Raw genomic sequence first — 13,778 nt, 5'->3', positions numbered from 1 at the left:
CTGTTAGACATTGATAGATTTATTTCATTTCAGTGACGCACCTTGCACAGTACTCAGATTTTATCCCTGCTGCTCCTCTGTCACTTTTGCTTGTTGGAAGCCTTTGTCATGCAAAAACAGAGTTAAGTGTTGAGTTTTTTTCCAGGAGAAATACAGTTTTTTCAGCCTCAATTACAGAAGCCAGGTTTCCTGTATATGCTCAAGGAATCAGATAATGGAGGTAGTTTGGTTTCTCGAGTGCATATAGATGCACTGGATGACCTGAAACCTTTCAGTACAAGGGAGAAAAAACCCAATGGTATTACCTTAAACCATCCATCTCTTAATGGGCTTCCACCACCTGTCACCAGACTGCACACATTTGATATCTGTCATGCTTAACGTGCATGAATGCTTCCCCTGCAAATTGCTATCATTAGTGTCTAAATGAATCCGTTTCACACAAAGCAATGAAGACTGATGTCTCAACATGTAACTGGTGGAACCCTGCTGCATTTTAACTCAACAACACACCGCTCATCAATAACAGCCAGAGCAGAGCATAGCGCCCAAAGTTGCCTATCGATCTTTTAACCTTGGAGGGGGCATGATTTGATTTTAATGCTCCTCTCATTCCAGATTAAGCTCATCAAACTGCATGAAGACCAGGGCATGGCGAGAGCAATATTTACCGCCATGGTTGGAATGTTACGTCTCATACTTAAAATTAAAGAGCTGAGTTGTAAGCCTTCAGAAATTGCCTTGAAATTCAGACCTATCTGCTAACATTATCAGTGGATTCTGTGAAACATCAGACAGATGCTGGACTGAAAAGATTTATTTAATAAAAGACTTGGGACATATAAGTGTGACGTGTGAGCTATATTTATAGTTGAAAAAAGAAAAACAGCTCAATCTCAACACAGTGTGGCTGGTAGTTAGTGCCAATCATAAAGTCAAGTGAACATTGAGAGGGATACTGTATACATGAATAACTGTGATACTTTAATGGTTATTTTCTTGATATTGGTTTCTACTGTACTGCAAGTGACATTTTAAATGAAATAAAGGTACAGAACTGTGACGCACAACCTTCGGGCACAACATAACACTGGAGGGCATGTGCAGGTGTGTGTGTGTGTCTCAGTGTGCAAGAGCTTGGAGAAAATTGAAGGCTACAGCTCTCAAAGTAGAGCTGCAGGGATGGCTTCAGGCAAAAGGTGAGCTAAAAGAATGAGCAGAAACGGATAGATGGAAGTGAACTGTGTGTGGGCTGGTAGGGGTGCTGACCTGGGGGCGCATTTATGACTTTTGAGATGGTTTTACAACAAAAGCTCAGCATGGTGTTATTTGGTAAAATGATTATTTTGGTTATATATTTCTGCTGAGCAGCACTGACTGTAAAGAGAGACAGATAATGCGCCTTCACCTCCTTCTGCTGTACAAAAGTGAAGCCATAATCCCCCACTGCTGTGTGTGCTGACATCTATTCCTGGCGATGTCATTCAGAGCCCGAGCTCGCACAGCAGGCTGGTGAAGCCAATTAAAAAGCAAAGACTCCTCAGGTTGGTGCTGCCTGCTGTGAAGTAGATTCTAGTGTTGACTTCCACAGTAATAAAAGGTCAATGACCCTTGTAAACTTGGAGCATTTCCTCTGATGGTTCCTCTTCTATTCTGCTAATCCTGCACATATCATATTTCGCAGAAGGAGTGGACAAAGCTGTCAGTCATAGCATTGTCTCTGTTTGTACAGCATCAAGTATCAAATCAAAACTCATCTTCTCAGAGAAAAAAAAAACCCTTTAATAACAGGCACAGCTTTGAACTGTTTTTGTTTTCCTTTTACTCTTTGACTTTGCTTCTCTGACTGTTAGCTTGGGGAAACTCATTGCATGCAAATAATTCATTCCTTTGACAAAAGTGGTCCAATCTGAACCAGTGGTTTACATCAGGGTGGTCATGTCTAGGACCCATATGCATATAAAGTCATTTCACAAACGTGAAAAATAATCTTAATGTGCAGTGACGAAACAGCCTATTTGGCTGTTTGCAGCTGACTGCAAATAACTGGCCAGTTACAAAGTTGTGGTTGAAAGCAAGAAAGGTGCAGAATGTCATATGTCCAGGGGACATCCTGAAAAACTCCTATCCAACAAATCTGAATTGCGCTTGCGTACTCTGCATAAACGACAATAAGAATGGTGAGTGGTAACGTAATAGTTGAGAGAAGAATAATCAATTTTTCAGCAGAAGAAATTTACATTTTATTGCAAGAATATAAAATTACCAAAAAGCTGTTATGAGTGATTCAATCCTTAAAAATAACAGAGAAAAAGAGAATGTTTGGCTAAAGAACTTAAACGGGGTAAATGCTTGTGCTGTTTCCAAGTGCACAGTTGAAGACCTCAAAAATAAAATAAGCAATTTCAAAGCTGCATTGCCCCACCAACTCGATGAATAACTCTACAAGCAGTTGTATGATTAACTCCAAAATTTCACCACACACATCTTGAAAGGACCGAGAAGCATAAAAGTGAAGAGCAAAGCAAACTCGCAAAGTTGACGGCAGTGGGCCTTGCCAGTTTGAGACTTGCCTCCCTTTTTTCATCTGTTACACTGAAAAGCATTGTGTCTCCTAAATTCAAATTTGCTGTATCTCACCCCATTGTCATACTCTACTGAAGAATTCATTTGATCCCTAAAAATCTGTTTTCTTTGCATACTTTGTCTTAGACAGTCACGTATGAGCATGAGGTCCCCCATCCTTTAAAAAGCCTGATATGTATGGTAACACTGATGTTATCACCTGTAATAGTGGGGTCCAATGCTCTTTTAGGGCGTTAACTTGGTTCATGCTTGTTGATCTTTTTTTTCCACCATTAGTACAAATAGTCTGTTTTCATTGGCAATGGCTGAACATGCAAAGGGGCCAAGGTATTCTACTAACCCCCTGGAAGATTTAACATAAGTAAATGGTTTTGTATCATTCAAAATCTTTCACATGCAGATGGTACCCACAGATTGTCTTTTTAAATAAGTACTTTTATTAGAATGTAAAACATTCCTGATTTACACAACACGACTGATTGCTTTCACAAGACAACATACTCAAACATTATTTAATATTTGAAAAACAAACGCTTTGCTGCTCAGACTCCACAGGCACAACAATTCAGAGCTTTAAATTAAAAGCTTTACATCACAAGGGGTTCCTGTAATCTGTATGATGGGAAAACATATCAAAATCCTTCACGTGTGAGTAATCCATTAATTCAAATTATGATAATGTCTCTGTAGGCTTAAATATAATCTGACAATGAGAACTATTGTCTGCCTTGAAGAATAACCTTGAAGTTCAATAGAGACGACAGCTCCTTAAGCTGCATTCACTGTTCCAGACAAAAACTGTCAGATGCCATAATAGTAAAAAACAGAGTCAAGTGCCGTAGTGTGAGTTCGTTAATGTGTACCAGCTGGGTTGCAATGCTTTGTTGAAGCCGTGGGCACAGCAGAACCCGCCACTTGAGAGGTTCAGCCCCAGTTCACAGCCCGACGCAAAATCACTGACAACTTTAGACGCTTGAGAAATAAAGCTTTATTAAGCCAAATGATGATGAAGCTGAATGAATGTTTATGAGCTGATGTTTAACCTCTGCGCTGTGTGGATGTGACAAACTCATAATTGTGCTGACATGGTGAAGTGTTTGAGGGCTGCTATAACTGGCTGAAAGCTGTGCTGAATTTATAGGTGATGTTTTCATGGTTAGTCATCAATGCAGTTTTCTCCAACATCAGTTGAAGGAAGCAAAAGGTGAAAAGAAGAACCGTCTTGATCCTTATGGAAATTGATATACACTGAAGAGTTATTATCCACCTTCAAGCAGCATCTGCAGTTTGTGCATAAATGTGTGGGTGAAAGAGTGAATGTGTCATCAAGTGTAAAAGTGCTTTGAGTGGTATGAAGGCTGGCTACATTCTGTATGTGCAATCCATTTACCTTCTGCTTATAAGTGACCAGAGGCGCTGGTGCTGGGGGCGATGTATAGTGAGCCTCTTTAAGAGCTTCCTTTCTGAAGTAATGACCATGAAAGTATACATTTCTCTGCTATTCATTTTTGTGTATATTTTTAGCCAAAACATATAAATCGATTGACTGAAGTGGCATTAGTTTGTTTTGGGACACAAAAGAATAGGATATGATGTTTTACGCAAAAGTAAGTTAAAACTCAATGGAATATGAAAAGATAGGATCAATAAATGAGGCTACTATCAACAGTGACACAAAATGATAAAATAAGATACTTGACAATATGTTTTAATACAATATGATGTAATAATAACTGTGTCATAAAATAAAATGTTACAATATGATAGCATATAAAATCTTTGTTAACCATCCACTTTGTGTGATTTGACAGCACCATTGTCAATGTAGTTACTTTGTTACTTCACAAATTTCATTTTGTTTAAACAATTGGTTAACCAATCAGCAAAGAGCAACAAGGATCCGCTTCGACAACTAATGGACCAAAAATTGTAAAGTGACTGTTACTTGTATAGTACTTGTCCAGTCTTTCTGACCAAAGCGCTTTACACTGCTTCACACACTGATGGCAGAGAGTCCTACAATAAGAACCATCAGTTTATCTAACATTCATACCCTCATTCATTTCCATCCACACACCACTGACCAATAGTGGAAGCAATTTGGGGTTCAGTGTCTTGCTCAAGTGACAGCAAGAGCTGGGATTGAACCCTCAACCACCCAACTGAGGGATGATAACAACTCTACCACTGAGCTACAGCCTACAAGGATGATGATGGTATCAAAAATAGAAAGAATAATTTTGACCATGGAGAGGATGAAGAAGATAACCGCCGCGCTCACAGCAAGAAACATCTGTAGCCTGCTGAGTCCTCTCTGCAAATGTTAGCTACAGCTGTCAGGAATATGCTAATCATTAAGGATGTTGTATATTTCACTTTCTCTGTAGAATATGAGATGAATCTGCCCCATAAGTGTGTATTTTAATTATTTGCATCACAGAACTAAACCAAGGTCAGACCAATCTTTTTTGTTTGTTTGTTTGTTTTTTGTTTTATCTGTCCACAGCATGCAAAATCCTTGCAAAATCATTTTTTTTTACATGAAAGGCTTAGTATCATGCATTGGAGGCTAGAATTATTATTTATTAATTACTTTTAACTTCTGTGCCAGGATCTTACACCTTTCATTGCTTCCCCAGTCAATATTCTCCTGGTGTATAATAGAGTACTCAAACGAAAAAAATAAAAAAAAAAAACAACAAAAAAAAAACATTAAAAGGTGACTTGTCATTCAAAAATGTGAAATGAGATTTTCTAAGATCCACTGATTTAAGATCTCAGAAACATCATGAAAAACAGTCTTCTCAAGGTAGTCATGGGAGTTTCAAATTAGAAATCAAAACTTGCAGCTCTTAAGTACAAAGCATCCTGTGTCCCTGTACAATTCCTACATTATTTTGCCTTATAAGCCTTTCCCTAATCACACATAGTCCTGTTTCAGATGAGCCAGGCTAGGTTTTCCCCCTAGCCTCAAATTTGTCTCACCAGAGCCCAAAAATCCATTGGAGACCTTAAATGTTATTGACATCCAGGCAGAGTAATTTCAGCTTTTTGTGTGTGTGTGTTTTTCTTTCTTTCTGCTAACTTCGGCAGATGATGTAACAGTGAAACTCTGGAGAGCAATGTGGATTTGGAGAATGAGGCATAGACAGGAGCCTGGAGTGACATCTGAGGAATATTCTACATTGTTGATACAGCCAGAGCCTTGCGACAGTAAGATCTCCAATCAGAGAGGCAAAGTACCCCAGGCGTGTTCTTTTACAGTAGCAATGCCACAAAGGCAGCCAGAGAATGCCAACTCCAATTTAAAACCGTGACAGCCAGAGAGGGATTGAGAGGAATTGTGGTGAGAAAGATGTGGAAATAGCAGGGGGGAGGTTTGGGCAAGCAGCAGACTACGGAGGAGGGATCCACTGAATGTAACAAGATGAGAGTTCTCTGTTTGAACTCATTCTATACAAATACTCCACATAGTAAAAAACACAATCACTTTTCAAATGTTTGAAAGCAAAGCAAATGTGGTTTTTATAGTTATAAGCTACACTGAGCTAAATGTCACACAGTTTTATCAAACAGTCGGACTATAAATCCTCACTTCATGGAGGATATAATGTGTCATTTTTGAGAAAATGTTCAAGAGGTGCATATTTAACTTCTTTGTCATTTCAGATGATTTATCCAGGGTTCACTTTCCCCCATTAAACTGACAGCTGCTTTTACAGTTTCTCCTCCTCTTATATCTTAGCAAAGCAAAATAAAAGAAACACCTCTGGAATCAATAACCTGAAGCTTTTCTTATTAACACAAAGCTTAATTAACCATCCATGAGCTTTAAAGTTAGGCTAAATGAAGCTTGATTTGCTAATTAAAAAGAAATTGTGCTTTGTGAAAAATGATCTGTTAACACAATTCCATTAGCTTCTCGTCGTATTGTATTTTAACTTGAGCTTTTCGACTCATTCACATGTCTTATCATGGAATGCGACATACAGTAAATGCTGTCTGTACAATGATGTCTCACTCATTTGTTTACATTACAGTGCACACATCTCGCAAGTGAAGTGTGTCGTTACCCTGCAGCCTACAGTCAAGATAATGATCTAAATCCAATGTGTCTTACAAACAAGTGTCTGCAGAATCACCATGTGGAAAGAAAAAGCATCAGTTCCCCAGCTGGAAAAAGTAAACACGTATAATTGTTCACTCAGAGAGCTTGAAGTTCACTGAACATTACTCGGTGCTTGGTTGTACAACACGCTGCATTTGATGTTTACGGTTGTGATTACTTTAACATGCACACTGATATGCAAGAGCAAGTCTGAAAACGTGTATAATTAGAATCATCTATCAGTCTCGAACTCTGTGTGTTGCATCTATCTGAAGCTCTATGCCCCAGTTTATCTCTCTGTTAAACTAAGTGTGTACCTTCCACACTTTGATATCTCCTCTTATATTTACAAGAGGTTAATGGATCCTTCAAATCAGTCTTAAGAATAGTCTTTCATTTATAAAAGGTCAGACTAACACCTGTATTGCTGCTTCAAGTCTTTACTGTGCAACTGCAGTCTTCAGCATGCACCTTTTTTTTCTATCACATAATAAGCCAGTGGGTACAGACCATCAACAGTGACACTAATGCAAATATACCTAAAACCTACTTTTGGTTCTCGAAGCCTTGTGTGGATTTATAAACGGAGACATTCGCCCAAACGTCATTATTAAAACTACCACGTTTAAAAAGTATGAATATGACCAAACATTTTAAGGAAAACAACATTCAGTCTAAGCATTAAGCCAGCCACACAGTAGACAACTTCAGAGTCTCAACTGACTTTAAAATTGTGTATCTTATTTGATATACAAAAAAAAAAAAATCAAAATTAAAATTGTGAGAGACCACACACAGTTCATGCCAGTTTTCAACATGACAATTGACCTATGGCTACGTCCCACTCTCAAACACAATGAGCCAATCACAGAGCGTATCACCATTCCCGAACACTTAGACTTTCTCTACCCAAATGCCCATCGAAATGCATTGCAGAGAGCCAGTTTTCGCTCCCTTTTGTGAGGTTTTTCTGAGATTTTGTGTTTAAAAATGATCAGACTGTGTTCATGGAGAACATAGAACTCCGACACAAGGTATCCTGAGAGGCTGGACAATGGGGTGTATTTTTTTTACCCCTTCCCAAGCCATATCTCGACCAAGAAAAGTGTCTTCTTTGGAAAAAAGACCAAAACAGCAAGCCAACATGAAAAATAAGGGACAAGGATGTCTACATCCCTAAGGTAAATCAACATCATATTTGAGGAGACATGTTATCACTTGCTGTGAAGAAATATAAAGTTACCCTTAACAGAACTACAACTGTAGTCTCGCGTCTCACAGGATTTTCCCTAACCTTAGCTAAAGTTAGTCTAATGTTAGCTCTTAGCTGCATTGTTCATCATGTCATTTTGTTTGTTCAGAGTTGATTGGCCTATTTTGTTCTAGTTCTTATTGGTTGGTGATTGTCCATAGCAAAAGTGCTCCAGTTAAACAAACATGAACTTCTGTAACTTTGATTCTGTAACTTATCTGTTGTCGACATAACAATGGTTGGCAAAAGTTGTGCTGAATGATTCAATGTAAATACTGTAACACCAAACTAACAGAAACACACTCTTGGTGAAGATGGTAAAAAGGCTGTTATATATTTTTGTCATGACCGGTGCTGATACTCTGTCTTATTGTCTGTAGCTCTTTTATTGACCTTCTCAGCAATAAAATGAGTAAGAAATCCCTCCAATGTGTCAAGGTCACACACTTAACCTTTGAGGTAATGATTCCATGGACATGAGATCCCACAAAAGCTTGAGTGATCAATTTGAGGGGATCAACGTTGGTAGACGGTTGTATGTTCTCTCACAAGTTGCTCTTCTTTTTGAATTTCCCACTTTTTTTCAAAACTGCCACTAATGTCACTGGTTATTGCAGGTGTACCAATGTCGGTAGCCCGAAGTTGTAAATATCACATATGTCATATACTTTGGGTTCCCAGATCTGAGAGACTCAGGCAGAACTGGGGCTGCAAATAAGTCATATTGATTATCTCCAAACCCAATAACCTTACTTAGGTCACATTTCCTCCTAGACCATAGGGATTGGGGGGATCAGGTTTTAAATCATCATTTAGTGTGTTGCCAGCCTTAGAGAACTGGTATTAAATTAAGTTAGTCGCTGTGCTTGTTAACCGTTGTTTAGCAATACACCAATTTTTTTTCTGTGGCTCTTTTGGGGAAGCAACAGCAATACCAGTTGCATGTATATCACATGTATAAATGTATATGTCACACAATTATTGATTGAGAATAAAAAGAGCATTATAATGGCTGCAATGCTAGGCAAATTGTAATATTCCATCCCACTGTCACCAGGATTCATCTTAACCTATTTTCCTCACTCTAGTCCTCCTCTTACTCTTCTCATTGTACAACTCCAGTGAAAACAAATTTGTCCCTATTTGAGGCACCACAGCTCTGAGGTCAGGCTGGGTGCATAGCAACCAGAGACTTCTCTGTATAAAGTGGGCGCCTTTCAGAGTCTTGGTATTTGGACATAATTTGGAGCGAGTGGGTAATGAAAAGGTTTTGGTAGCTTCCACACCTTTTGTGTTCTTTTGGTGTGTGGATCTCAAAAGGAAGCCAGGAAGTAGTAATGAGGTCTGTCATAAAAGATTCACGATAGTCCCTCTGAACCCAGCCTTGCCTCTGTTGCTGTGGAAACACACCTTTAGACCACTTCATCTGTGCTGTTGGCTTGGAATGGAACACAAAAGTGTCAAATGTCCCCAGGACACCTTTAGACTTTAACACACAAATTCACAACTATCTGACATCGACACAATAACATGTCAAACCTGTACAAACAGATCAATTGAAGGTGTGGATCTATCACCAACAACTCTCTATTAACTAATGACTGATGCTGAAACAATACAGAGACCATTTAAGTAGGACAAAAAACAGTAAGAGAACTAATCTGCAGTCCTTGGTGATAATCCTGCACCTGAACAAATCTCTTATGACCTTCCGCTGTTAAAATTCAAGACCAGGTGGCCCTCCTAAGAAGACAGCACACGTGAGTCACATTAAAACCAAATCGCAGCTCCCATCTGTCACAGTACTAAAGCTGCTTCCTTCACTCTGCGTGTTGTTAGCTTCCCACTGGCTTTTACTTTAGCTATGACAAGAATAGCTAATGTCCAGTTAGGAGACTCACCAACCAGTCCATTTCACTTAATATATGCACTAAAATTAAAAGAGTTAAAGGTGGATCACACAGTGCTGAACATCAGGTTATAGGAATATGAGGCAGTGACTGAGGGCTACTCGGCAGGTGCACAGCCCTGTGTGCAGATGAGCTCCAAGATATCTGTTAAATAACTTCAGCGTAAAGATCAAATGAAACCACTTTCAACTAGGGATTTTTTTTTTTCAAATACAGTAATAAAAATATCTCACCAAAACGACAGCTTGTTTTTTTTTATTTTGCTGTACATTGCAGAGGAGTGACTGAAATGCAATCACAGCCTCAGTAAATGATTCTGGTGGGGAGGGGCAGAGGAAGATGACTGGAGCTGCAGACTTCAGGCAGCTTGTGCTGCATCAATAAAGCTCATAACATAAAACTTAACTGACTTTGAGTGATTTTTGGACAATTACCAGCATACTAAGACATAAGACTTATCTTTCTCATTTTTCATGCCTTTTAATTTATTAATCCACCTCTTCCATCCGGTCAGATTTTGTTGATAAAACTGACTACACTGGGACATCCTTGCTCATTTAGCCAAAAGTGGTTAAGTATAGAAATGTGGGTGTTGGGACTGATTCAGGCTTTGTTGGCGGAAGAAACCATGACACGTACGCTTTTATTTTTTGGTTTCAAAACTACCAGTTGAAGTGTCATGAGCAGTCTGCTATATCTGCGTCTTAATCTCGGCAAAGTTGGTGGTGGCTTCTCTCCAGCTGTCTCTGACACATCCCTGCTGTGGACTGCAGAGCTGCAGTGTGGTGAGTTGGGATTTCTCAGAGTCCCTAACAGGATTAAAACTCGGTGTGACATTTTATGAATACTGTTGCAGGCTGAGGAGCCTCCTGAGTGCAGGCCTTTAGCACGGCTGTAAAACCCTCAGGGCAAGAGTTTTAGGACCATTAACTTTTTTTTTCAAAGAGTGCAATGGACTTTACATAAAATGATCCCGGGCAATGGGCATCAAATATACCCACTACAAATAAGAAACAAACTTGTGTCAACATGTTGGTATGAAGCTTTTACTGTTGATACAAAATGGATTTACCTTTACATTAAAAAACAAATCTGTAAAGAACCTTTTTGTAGTGGTAAAAACACACGTTTACATTTACTCTTATGTGCTGTATTTCTTTCATTATATAAGATAAAATAACCATCAAAACCTAAGTCCTTAACCACACAACAATGCATCACACCTCGGGGGTGAAACTACAATAACTGATTTGTCTAGCTTAAATGTAAACAATGTGATTAGCATCAAACAACCTCCATATATGAGCTGATTGATTGATTGATTCAGGTCTACCTTGCAGTTAAACCCTGTTTAGGGACATCCAGTTGTTCCCACAGCTTATTACTTCATCCCCCTATAGTCCAAACTGTCTCTTTTGATTGATCAGGCATATTATGGTTATTGGTGATATAGTAGGGGGCTGATAATGCATTATGCATTTAAGACTATTGGGGATTTGAAAAAATAAGCTGTGAAAACAATGGCATCAGCTCAGGCAATGTATCCTTTTTCAAATTATTGAAATTTCACAGAACTAGTCATTTTCAGTCAGCTTTCACATACTGCAACAAAATATGTTGGACCACTGACAATTCTTAATGTATTCCACAAAAGGAGCAATCAACAAGTGTGTTGCAACGGGAGCAAACTTTGCTTTGAGCAAAATGACTTTGTAGGAATATTCAAACTTAGTTAGCATTTTAACAAGACACCAAAGCACATTTCTTGAACAATACATCTTAGTGGAAGACAAATTACTTTGCATTTCCGCAGGGTGCCCTTGGGGGGAAGTGCTGAACATAAACTAAAGCCCTGCACCTGGGGGAAATTTATGTTGTGGATCTCTGATGATATTTGCAATTGAATTTTTATTGCACAGCTGATGGATGTAATAAAGCAGGATAATTAACAGAGAAGAAAGTGATTACCTCACCAAAAGTTATTTTGTTCATCTGTGACAGCAGCTCCAACACAAGGGCATTGAGATATACAGTCAATTTAAGAAAGTGACACATAGGGAGAAATATTTACAGATAGAATAATAACACAAGTGTCTGGTTGTGGATTGAGAACGATACTTTAACACAGTGATCTAAGACAAGGCATAATTACACAGAGCATTAATGTTCCAGACAACAAACACTTTCACAATGCACAGAGTGAGGGTTTTATTTTTAGAAACAAGTGATTGTGAGTCATATCTTTCCTGACCTCTTTCAGATCATCTTCTGATGAATTTTTCAAAATGTCTCCACAGGAGCAGATGAGTCCTTAGATGCTGTTTGGTCAAACTATTCAAGTATAAAAGGAGAGGAGAGTAAGGTTCTCTCTGCTTCAGGTTCTCTCCAACCTGACACTCTTGATAAACTGTTTTATTAATACATGGCATGAACTATATGTTACACCCATCTGGGCAACATCCCACTAACTGTGTCTGAGTATTTTTCAAAGTTTTCCATCCCAGAGGACGATGGGTGCTTTGTAAGATGGATTTGCACCACAACCAATACACAATTCCACCAGTCCATCTGCTGTGCGAGGTAAGATTCTTCCTGTAGTTTCGTGTATTTGGAGAAGTGGTCAGTCTTCCAATCCTATACCAAAGACATTATGGAACACCACTTTAAATTGTTTCGGATTGATTCCTCTAGATATTGTGGTCAAAGATTAAAATCTGTTTCAATATGCAATAGTGAGTGTGACAATCACTCCATTTATCCTATACCAAAACTCATTGAGACAAAAGACCTGAAATTGTTCTATTTTTGATGGAATACCCTTGAAGTGTTAGGACTTGCACTGAATAGTGCTGAACATGCCATGTTATGAATTACAGAGAATGCCATTTGATGCATAGATCAAGCCCTGAGAAAATCTTTAAAAAAAGGGAAAAAAGGTTAATAGTGTTTGATGTTCAATGCTTAGATCACACTAAAAATGGAGTGCTACTTTTATATCTGCCAGGAATGAAGGGAAAAAATAGGCAATATCCCCAACAAGACCTGAAGAACTGCATTCAAAGTAATGTCATCAAAAGAGAACAGAATCCTGGCCTCAAATGCATCTGAATAATGCAAGTCACCATTACACAACATTAGTGATTTCAGGTGAGAGAAATACAAGAATTGTTTTTCATACAGCGCTTTGTCACATTAAAAGACCATTTGCCACGAATAATGAAGCACAGAGCTTTCCCCTCACACTGAACTTCACACCACAAAAACACATCTTAAGAGATAGAGGTGAGTAATTTTTTATCCAGAAAAATAAATAATTTAGCTGTCCCTTTAGTCACTGTTGCATTCAGGACAGTGCTGCTTCTTACAAAGCTGGCCCAGACAAAAGACTCCGGGCTTTTATTCAAACTTCATGGTCTAGTTTTCAGCAGGGGTGTCTAAGGAAAAAAAGTTAATGTGCAAAACATTCAGAGGTGTTTCATAATGCCATATCTTAGATTATATCTGCTCTCCAAAATGGGACCACTGTGAGTCAAGAAAGCTGTCTGATAGGACTGATGCTATGTTTTAAATGACACAAAACCATAATTCTCAGGATGATTGCAAAGTAAATGTTTTTGTGTGTGTTTTTCATTCCACGTGTCATGCAGTGCAAACTATGATATAACAATAAAAGTTTTGATACAGGTTTTAAGCTATAGGACATGTGGACTTGATTTCTTGAACAGAATCTTTGACAGCCTCTCACCAAATCCCACCATGATCTGTGCACCTCAATATCCCGACATCACACCCATGGCTCTTTCAGTCTCTCCCTGAGCTATGGATTTTGTTTCTCACATTTCCAGCCAGGATGCACTACCCACCAGGTAAGACCAACCTGCAGACACATACGCAGACAACTTCAGACACAACCACACAGCAG

General features: G+C 38.7%; 1 protein-coding gene across 4 annotated transcripts in view; it reads right to left on the bottom strand.

Moving 5' to 3' along the window:
* The window catches only part of grid1a (glutamate receptor, ionotropic, delta 1a), a 343,051-nt gene that overhangs the window by 58,214 nt on the left and 271,059 nt on the right, over positions 1–13,778 (bottom strand). The window lies entirely within an intron of this gene.

This window comes from Halichoeres trimaculatus, unplaced genomic scaffold (assembly GCF_033239565.1).
Source record: "Halichoeres trimaculatus isolate MK-OKI-2021-1 unplaced genomic scaffold, fHalTri1.1 fHalTri1_scaffold_8, whole genome shotgun sequence".
Lineage (NCBI taxonomy): Eukaryota > Metazoa > Chordata > Actinopteri > Labriformes > Labridae > Halichoeres > Halichoeres trimaculatus.
Note: the sequence above shows the minus strand (reverse complement) of the source record. Positions and strands in the feature narration are given on the sequence as shown.